Here is an 8,771-nt window from a genome sequence, read left to right as displayed (position 1 = left end):
AACAATCAAAGGAAGTGGTAGTTTTTAAAGGAGAAGGAAAGATAAGGTTAAGCCATCAAAATGATTAAAGACAGTACATCTTTTTCTTCTCTAAGCTAGGTATGTCATTTGTGTTTATGTAAACCCTTAAGAAGATGAGTACATTCTCCTTCCAAAAAAAATTTTTGTACTGATTGAATTCTCCAAAGATCTATGACTCAAGCATTACTCATACCTCTAATTGAATACCACCCTCTGACCCCACAGACACACTGGTGATGCTCATACCTTATTTCATTCATAAAGTGTTGCTGGGATACACGTGATAAATGCCAGAAACTTCTCCCGCTGGCCCAGAAACAAATACAATTAAATCCCACATCCTATCTTGGCCCTGCTTACAGCTTCCCTATACCTATACCAACAAATCCATGTTCTAAATGCTAAAGGATATTAGATGGAGGAGGACAGTGTAACCGTTTGGAGAGTATAGCCTTTACACACTATACTTTCATCTAGTCCCTGCTGCTGCTGCTGCTAAGTCACTTCAGTCGTGTCCGACTCTGTGTGACCCCATAGACGGCAGCCCACCAGGCTCCCCCGTCCCTGGGATTCTCCACTGTCCCAAATCTTATCCATTCACATGAACATGGGCACATTCTCCCAAAATGGTTTCCATATACCATTTTCCAATGTCCCCAACAACTATCTTATTTTCTCACCCCTAAAAGTCAGCCCGTCTCATTCCTCTTGTCAGCACCTCCCAGGGAGGTTGAGAAAGGTGTTTTGCAAGGTCAGGCCTGTGGGGCTAGGCCCTACTCTGCAGAAGTTACAGGTGCTCAGTTCGTAATTCCCTACTCTTTACACAAGGCAATGGGGACATACCCATAAAGCAAAGGGCCTTTGGTTCTTCTCCAGACACTGCATCTTTGTTGGGCCTTGCTCCCTGTCATTTGTCTATTTCTCTCATGAATGTTTCTAACCCATGATAATAAAGTTTGTATGTTCCTAAAGCCTTCTATTTCCTTCCTTCTTCAGCCAAGACTTCCCTGGTGGCTCAGATGGTAAAGAATCTGTCTGTAATGCAGGAGACCTGGGTTCAATCCCTGGGTTGGGAAGATCATGACTGAGGAACTTCTATTTTTTTACTTTCAGTCAAGGAGCTTGACTGTAGATTGCTTTTTCCCTCCTATCTTTTCCCTGTCCTTTTAAGTAGAAAGAAGTAATATAATCCAGGTAATAACTGAGCTTGTAATCAAGCCAAAGGAGCACAAATAGAGAGCCAATTTTGCTTTAATCACAACATCCGACTTTCAGACACCATTCTGGGTCTAACTCAGTCCCACTTGGGATATCCAGCCCTTTCAAGCTTCCTGGAAAGTAGACCTAGAATCAATCTATTTCAAAAATGGGCTAGACTTCCAAAGGATTACTCAAGGTCACAGTGGAGATACTGAGGTCAACCTCTTGTGCGGGGTCGGGGGAGGTGGTCTGAGGAATGCTGAAGAAACTGGAGATAGAATCTCCCCTTCCTGTATGCTTCTACCTCCCATCATTTTCAGCTGACTAGAAAATTCTAGAGAGTATATCTCCAAGGATATGAAATGCTCTGTTTGGTCAAAAAGTATGAGGAAGCTAGCTGTTGCTGTTGCTGCTGCTAAGTCACTTCAGTCGTATCCGACTCTGTGCGACCCCATAGACGACAGCCCACCAGGCTCCCCCATCCCTGGGATTATCCAGGCAAGAACACTGGAGTGGGTTGCCATTTCCTTCTCCAATGCATGACAAAGTGAAAAGTGAAAGTGAAGTCGTGTCCGACTCCTAGCGACCCCATGAACTGCGGCCACGAACTGCAGCCTACCAGTCTCCTCCGGCTATGGGATTTTCCAGGCAAGAGTACTGGAGTGGGTTGCCATTGCCTTCTCTGAGCAGCGTCTAACAAAACAAGAGGAAGTGGGCTGACACATCCCACCAGATTTTTCTGGGAATTTGCTGGAAAATGTTCTCAGCTTTACCCAGGTTTTCCTCCTAAATGTGTAATTTCTGGTATTTCCTCTCTAGTTCAACACTCTTCTCTTTAAAATCCAGGCTCTCTCATGATTTCCCTGGCAGTCCTGGAGTTAAGACTCCGAACTTCCAGTGCAGGGGGTGAGGGCTAGATCCCTCAGGGAACTAAGATCCCACATGCCTCCATTGCTAACTCTAAGTTGTCCCCTTCTCATGTGTTCAATACTAACTTCCCTGTCATGTCTTCCCACTGTTTCTTCTCCTCACCATCTCCACCAGTTTCTCCTTCTTCCTCAGGGCACATCCACCTTAGTCATTTCCTGATTTAAACGCCCTTTCCCCTCTGTGCACACCGCTCCTCACTCAGGTTCATTTCACTACTTCCCACATTCTGCAGCTGCCATTCCCTAATCCTTTCCCACCCAGTCACCATCCTCTGCAAGGCACAATTTCTTGGCCCTTTCCCTATCTGTTCTCATCTCCCCTTGGATCCATCTACTCTAAGACTGTTGCCCAAGCTCACTGTTCCTGGTCTCTCCCATATTCAGCCCACTGCTCCTCTCTGTCTTTGCCCTCCATAACCACTATCCCAAAGGTTTTTTGAGTTTCCCAGCCTCTCACGCTCCTTGACTCTCACCATCTCAGTAGACTGTCACTTGGCTCCAGAGTCTTGATTTTGTCTTTCCTTCATCCCCAGGCTCTCTTTTTCCTTCCTCCAGATTTCATGTCCCAGATCTCTTTCTTTTCCGCCCATCTTCCTAGTCCAGACCTTTTCTCCTTCTTAAATCTTCAGTTTATAGTTCTTGTTCTGAATCTCTCTACCCAGTCCACACAGATGAAGATTCCTGAGGGTTGTCCAGAATGACCTGCTGGTCCTTCCCTTCCTTTCCATTTTCGCCTCTAGACACCCTGGAATCTTCCTGTCTCCACGACACACCTGTGTCTCTTCTAGTTCTTAGATCGCGGCTCTGTGCACCGCTGGCTTTAAAACCAGGAGGCCCCAAATAGAGCCCTGCTAATCCCCATGGCATTTAGTTATCAGAGGACAGGCTGGCAACTAGGCTTCTTAATTTTCATAGTGACAAGGGGCCCTCGATTCTTAAAAGGTCATATGCTCTAGGCTAGAGGTCAAAGAATTAGAAGATGTATTCTTAAAACGCCAATTACTCTGTAGTCATTGGCCAAGGGATTCAAGAACATTGGTTTTGCCTAATATTAGGAGTAAACTGGGCTTTCTTTCTCTTTTGCCTACCTCAGCTCCACTTCCCATTCAGCCAGGAAGAAACCTTGAGGTGAACACAGCAAAGCAAACTCATAATGGCCAGACAAGAACGGTACTCATCTTTTACAATACATCAGTTTAATTAAACCAAAAAATACATCCATGAAAGTTTCAACTCCAGGAACTAAATTTGTCCTTATGTAAGGACCTTCTGCTTGACAAGCGATTGTTGCCGTAGTTGTTGTTGTTCAGTCACTAAGTGGAAGTGGAGTCGCTCAGTCGCGTCTGACTCTTTGCAACCCCGTGGACTGTAGCCCACCAGGCTCCTCCATCCATGGGATTCTCCAAGCAAGAATACTGGAGTGGGTTGCCATTTCCTTCTCCAGGGGATCTTCCTGACCCAGGGATCGAACCCAGGTCTCCCACATTGCAGGCAGATGCTTTAACCTCTGAGCCACCAGGGAAACCCTGTTCAGTCACTAAGTTGTGTCCAACTCTTTGTGACCCCATGAACTGTAGCACACTAGGCTTCCCTGTCCTTCACTATCTCTTGGAGTTTGCTGAAGTTCATGTTCATTGAGTTGGTGATGCCCATGACAAGCCATAGCAACATCTGTACTATACAGTCTATCCTTACACGACAGTCCATTACTACCTGCAGAAGACTGGGACTTCTAAAGCCTGAGCTTTCCAGTCCCCACACTGGAAACAGGGTCACAGGAAAGCATTTTACCTTGAGTAAACCAGTTGGTCTCCTCTAGTTTCAGTTTCTCCTCCTTTAAAAAGCGGCAGCTGAATTTCCAAGGTCCTTCCTCGTGCTATCTATGATTCTAAGAGTCATTATTAACAATAGACATAATGATGATAAAATGATTTTGAACTTCTTATCTCATTTTAGCATCAGAACAGCCCTACATTATGGAAAAAGTGATTATCCTTATGCTCCTTTTACAAAAGAAAAACCTTGATGAAAGACACCAAGTGACATGCCCAAAGTCACTTGGCTCAGAAGTGGTGGGGCTGGGGAGCTGTGTTCCGACCTCTGCCACCACTCCACAGGAGGCATCCACTGAGAGGCACGGGGTGCCTGGATAATTTGTCCCAGGAAGTGAGATTCTGAGAATTTTTCCCACATTTGTGTTCAGAGGGGGACAGCCTAAGGAAGGACAAGAGGGCCAGGTGGGCCTGGAAACGGCCCCAGGGTAGAGGAAGAGATAGAGGCAGAGGAAGAAGCTATGGCGTTTAGAAGACAGACAGCAGCATTGGGTAAGGCAGCTCTATGTAGGCCCCCATTTAGTGACTCACTCCCCTTTCAGTTACCTTAAGAAAAACACAGGAAACTTTTATCTGCCATCCAGATAAATAAAATAACTTGCTTGAGATCAGTCAGTTCGTCATTGATAAAGCTGACACTTAGTTCCAGGTTTTCTGACTCCTGCTTTGGTGCCTTTTTTTAAAAAATCAATCATCAAGACATCTTTTAATGAAATACATCAACTAACAGGTAGGTGAAAGCACATTTTAACAGATCAATCCTTAGATAAAACATAGCACTCATTCATCTCATATAAATGCAAAATTTTAAAAGCACTTTTTTTTCCCAGGACTTCTCTGGTGATCCAGTGGCTATGACTTTGTGCTCCCAATGCAAGGGGAGCACAGGTTCAATCCCTGGTTGAGGAATTAGATCCCACATGCCAAAATTAACACCTGGCACAGCCAAATAAAAAAATTTAAAAAAAATTTTTTTTTCCTTGTAATAAGAACTTTTAGGATGTACTCTTAACTTTCATACATAACAGAGCAGTATTAAACTTCAGTGCCGTTTTTATTCCTTTATGGTATCACTGCAGAGAAGACGATGGCACCCCACTCCAGTACTCTTGCCTGGAAAATCCCATGGATGGAGGAGCCTGGTAGGCTGCAGTCCATGGGGTCGCTAAGAGTCGGGAACGACTGAGCGACTTCACTTTCACTTTTCACTTTCATGCATTGGAGAAGGAAATGGCAACCCACTCCAGTGTTCTTGCCTGGAGAATCCCAGGGACGGGGGAGCCTGGTGGGCTGCCGTCTCTGGGGTCGCACAGAGTCGGACACGACTGAAGCGACTTAGCAGCAGCAGCAGGTGCATGGTATCAATGAATCACTCTTGAATCTTCAACACAGTCGTTATGCATTGGGTATGGTGAAGGGGAGGGAGAGGAAGACCAAGATGCTAAAATCAGTTAAGTATTCAGACTAAACTGATAAATTAGAAAATCAAAAGTATTGAATAAACTCTTCCCAGGACCACTGAAGGCTCCAAATGGAAAATGAGTTTAAAATAATTGCCTCATTTTTAACCTTATGCATCAGTTGAATTTTTACCACATGCTCTTATGACACTAATAAATTTTTTAAAATAGTTTGAAATTAAATTGATAATGCTAAGTGAGTACATGCTAGCTCTTTATTGTCTATGTTTCTGGAGTCTATAATTTTTGTCAACCCTCTCCATCTGTAATTACATAGATTCATAAACTCGTGACCGTAGAAATTAAATTACTTATCCAAAATTACAAAAATAGACTAACCATTACGGTGCAATTGGAAAACTACAGACTTTAAAGTCGGGGTTGACCAAGGTTTGCATCTCAGCTCTCCAACTTACTACGTGATGATGGGCACCACAGGGCACCTAAATGAACCTCTCTGAGGTTTGAATTACTCTTCTGATTTCTACAAGGCACACAAAGAATAATACCTTTAAGGAGTGAATGAGATAAAGGATGAGAAAATACTCAGCAGACTACTGCCAGGCAGCCTCCATTTTTATAGAGAAGAGCTTAGGCTCAGGCTTTCTTCTCTTACCCCCTACCCATTCCTCAATTGACTTCAATCGGGATAATGCAAAAATGCCCTCGCCACATTCGACAGTCTCACTTCACCTTTCTGCAGCATTTCACACCACTGACCACACCTCTGTTCTCTCAAAAATGTTCGCTCCTCTGGTTTCTGTGACAGATATTGCTCTCTTCTAATTTGCCACCCACTTCTCAGTGCCCCCCACCCCCGCACTTTCTTTTTCAGCCTCCTTCACGAGGCCCTCCTCTTCCTTCTTAGATATCAGTGTTCTACAGAGGACGGTTTATCAGACGGCCAGTCAGAATGTTTAGCAGCATTTGCATAGTATTAAATAGAAAAGAAATGATAGGCTAGGATAAGACAGGATGACACAAAAAAATATATCAGAGGGCATCACTGTCTAAAAGGACTCTATACTGTTTCATAAAATTTTTTGTTTTAGTTACATGTACATGGATTTGTGTGAGTGTATGTGTTCTGGGGCATAATAAAAACTAATTTTTTTTCTGTGGGTTGTGGTCAAAAATACTGCCCTAAAGTATGCCTTTCTCTCTCCTCATATTTTCACCATGAATGATCTTAAACACCCCCACACCATATACTACCAACTATGAGCTAAAAATGCCCATACCCGTATCTGAAAGCCAGACATCTCACTTGAAAGCCAGGTTGATATATTTGGCTGCCCTGAAATAGCCATCCCTATGTGACTCGCAGGAATCTCAATTGTAAAATGTACAAATCTGAGCTTATAGTTCCCCATCAATCTTCTGCTCTTCCTGTTCCACCTATCTAGCTAATGGTGGTGCCGACTCATTTATTAATTTATTTATTCCACAGGCCCATAAATACATATCATATACCAGGAAATGTGCTAGGCATTTGAGACAAGAGATCATGAAGATACCGTATCTGCTCTGGATTATGGTGAGAAATAGAAAATAAACAGAATCATAAAACAAAACAAGCTGAATGACTGTGAGGTAGGTCCAGTGTGCTATAATATCCAAAAATATGGGCAAACTAATCCAGGCTGCGAGGCCTGAGTTTCCCAGAGCTGCAGACCTAACCTGAGTTCTAAAGTAAGAACTGTTGTTAATCAGAGCAAAGGAGGTTGGGGCAGGGAGAATGTATGGTTGTGTGTGTGCTGGGGAAACACGGATAGGAAGGCACACTAAAGACTTTGGAGGGGTGACAACAAGCAAATATATAGCTCTGTGTGTGATACTGCAAGATACGAGGGGTTGCTCAAGTCCAAAGGCTCAGGCAGGGAATGACAAAGAATATGGCTGGAAAGACCACATCTTAGAGACCGTTATATGTCATGTTAAAGGGCTTCGATTTTCATCCTGCAGCAGATGCAGAGGCAGTGAAAGGTTTTAAGTAAGGGAGAAACTATGATTTGATTTGCATTTTTGATAGATCACTCTGGATGTTGCATGGTAGATAACTTCAAGAGGTCACAGCGAGGAGGCTTTGGCAGTCATCAAGGTAAGTTATGATGAGATCTGGACCCCAGAAATAGAACTGATTACACAACAGAAATTGGAAAGAAGACTGATTTGATATATCCTGGGGAGAAGGAACAGACCATCCAGTCACTTAAGCTGGAAACATGGAGCCTGTCAACGCTCTTTTCCTCACCTTTATCTTCCAAATTTAATCAGCTACTGAGTTCTACCAATTCTGCCTCTTCACTAGCTCTCACATCTGTCCCTCACTCTCCATTCTCACTGCTTTTAGTTCCTTTGTTTTCCTCTTTTTAAACCATGGTGATTTGAAAATTCAGTAAATTTAGTAACCCCTCACTTGTCTACCTGTACCCATCCCTTTTCCCCTTCCACCCATCTGCCATGCCACCAACAAGAGCAATTGTGATTTTTCTGGAAGGTGAAACCCCTCAGTGTTCCCCTGTGGCCTAGTTCAGTTGAGTTCAGTTTAGTCACTCAGTCGTGTCCAACTCTTTGAGACCCTATGGACTCAGCATGCCAGGCTTCCCTGTCCCTCACCAACTCCCGGTGCTTGCTCAAACTCATGTCCATCAAGTCGGTGATGCCATCCAACCATCTCATCCTCTGTCGTCCCCTTCTCCTCCTGCCCTCAATCTTTCCCAGCAGCAGGATCTTCCCAATGAGTCAGTCCTTCACATCAGGTGGCCAAACTATTGGAGTTTCAGCTTTTGCGTCAGTCCTTCCAATGAACAGTCAGGACTGATCTCCTTTAGGATGGACTGGTTGGATCTCCTTGCAGTCCACGGGACTCTCAAGAGTCTTTTCCAACACCACAGTTCAAAAACATCAGTTCTTTGGTGCTCAGCTTTCTTTATAGTCCAACTCTCACATCCATACATCACCACTGGAAAAACCATAGCCTTGACTAGATGGACCTTTTTTGGCAAAGTAATAATGTCTCTGCTTTTTAATATGCTGTCTAGTTGGTCATAGCTTTTCTTCCAAGGAGCAAGCGTCTTTTAATTTCATGGCTGCAGTCACCATCTGCAGTGATTTTGGAGCCCCCAAAAATAAAATCTGTCACTGTTTCCATTGTTTCCTCATCTATTTTCCATGAAGTGATTGGGACTGGATGCCATGATCTTAGTTTTCTGAACGCTGAGTTTTAAGCCAACTTTTTCACTCTCCTCTATCACTTTCATCAAGAGGCTCTTGAGTTCTTCTTCACTTTCTGCCATAAGGGTGGTGTCATCTGCATATCTGAGGTT

This window comes from Bubalus bubalis, chromosome 6 (genome assembly GCF_019923935.1).
Source record: "Bubalus bubalis isolate 160015118507 breed Murrah chromosome 6, NDDB_SH_1, whole genome shotgun sequence".
NCBI classification, from domain to species: Eukaryota; Metazoa; Chordata; class Mammalia; order Artiodactyla; family Bovidae; genus Bubalus; species Bubalus bubalis.
This window is presented reverse-complemented; position numbering follows the sequence as displayed.